The sequence below is a fragment of the Chrysochloris asiatica genome, unplaced genomic scaffold (assembly GCF_000296735.1).
Source record: "Chrysochloris asiatica unplaced genomic scaffold, ChrAsi1.0 scaffold00446, whole genome shotgun sequence".
In the NCBI taxonomy this organism is placed as follows: Eukaryota; Metazoa; Chordata; class Mammalia; order Afrosoricida; family Chrysochloridae; genus Chrysochloris; species Chrysochloris asiatica.
The window spans coordinates 92,259-93,957 of NW_006408964.1; positions in this window are offsets into that span (position 1 = coordinate 92,259).

Here is a 1,699-nt window from a genome sequence, read left to right on the forward strand (position 1 = left end):
AACTACACAGAATGTTGAATGTAATCTTAAACCTGAGCTGGCAAAAACTTTAGCTGGTTTTTCCTAGTGGTGAAACTTATTGTTAGTGTGAGAAGCATTCTTTAGGCCTACGCATGATTGAATATGGTGTGAATGTGCAAGTTCTAAATCTCTAATATATTTCTTACTAAGATTCTACTGAAAACTTTTATTATAAAATCAAGAAAATTAAAAATAAGCTGATTAAAACAAAGAGACAGAGACAGCAGAGTCCCCACATGAGATCTCTCCTGGGGCCCTGTGCCACAAAAGGGGGGACCCATTGTGTCCCTGCTTAACAATGAGCCCTTCATGTTTAGGTCCTCTGCATGGTCTCCGCCACTCCCTTCCTCTAAATCATTCTGCTTACATATCCCTGGGTGTGAATCAAAGACCTATGTCTGGTGTCAAAATCCAGTGCACCATTTATCCATGAAGATGGCCCATCTTGAGAATTTCTTACAATATCTACCCTGTATAGGGTTTCCTAGGAGCGGCTGGGGTGTTTGAGCCATCAACCTTGTGGTCTGCAGTGCAGTGCTTACCCTATAGTGCCATCCAGGACTCCTCTCTCTCTCAAAGTATACACAATGGTGCTTATTTGCCGTGGTATTTGTTCCATCTCATAATGACCCTGTTTAGGGTCTCCTAAGCTGTAAATCTGTATGGCAGAAAAGAGTTTCATCTCTCCTCTGTTTGGCCCTGGTACTCCGTGCAAAAAATCCCAGATCAAAGTGGTCTCACAAGAAAACCATTGGTAAACCGTCTTACAAGGGTAAAAACATTCCAATGTTACCTCAAAGGGCATAAACTCCACAGTCAGATGAATTGTCCGGGGCATTCCGATTCTGTGCACAGTACAACCACCTGGGATGTCGTTAAAGTAAACAAGCCTGGGCCCTACTTGACAACTGTGGAACTGGCAAAACCCTGTGGAGCACAGTTCTACTCTGACACACATGTGGGTGTACTTTTGAAAAATCATCCACTGAAAAAGAAAGTCTGTGTGGCACAGTTCTACTCTGACACACATGGGGGTCGCCATTAGTCAAAGTCAACTCCATGACAAGTGGTTTCTTACTCATATTGTGAGAAATGTTGATACCCACAAACACTGGAGTAAACCAATTTGTACTCACTCATTTTAGTGAGAGCAAGGTTCTCTTTACTTGATCTTGCAAAATCGGCCACCCAACCCATTACACCCATACAGACACACTGCATGACCAGCCGGCCAAGAGTTTTATTCCCCTGTGTCGAAAAAGCCCCTCTTCCAGTTCCCCTTTTACTGGCCACGACTGAGTTTTATAGTCTATCGGAATGCCTCATTTTCACTTCCCCAAGTTCCACAATCTAGCTCGAATGGTGCACATGGTCTTAGTGACTCTATTGCTATTTGAATTCCCTAGTCCTAGAAGGAGCTCTGGTAGCATAGTGGTTATGAATCGGGCTGTGGGTTGCAAGGTCAGCAGTTCGAAACTACCAGCTGTTCCGTGGGAGAAAGAGGAGGCTTTCTGCTCCCGTAAAGATTTACAGCCTCGGAAACCCTGTTCAGGGTCGCTATGGGTTGGAACCAACTCAATGGCACTTAACAACAACAGTTCTAGAATGGATTTCTTTCCTCCCGTGTCGGAAGCCAGCTCCGACACTCTTATTTGGGAGTCCTAGAAGGAGGTATGAC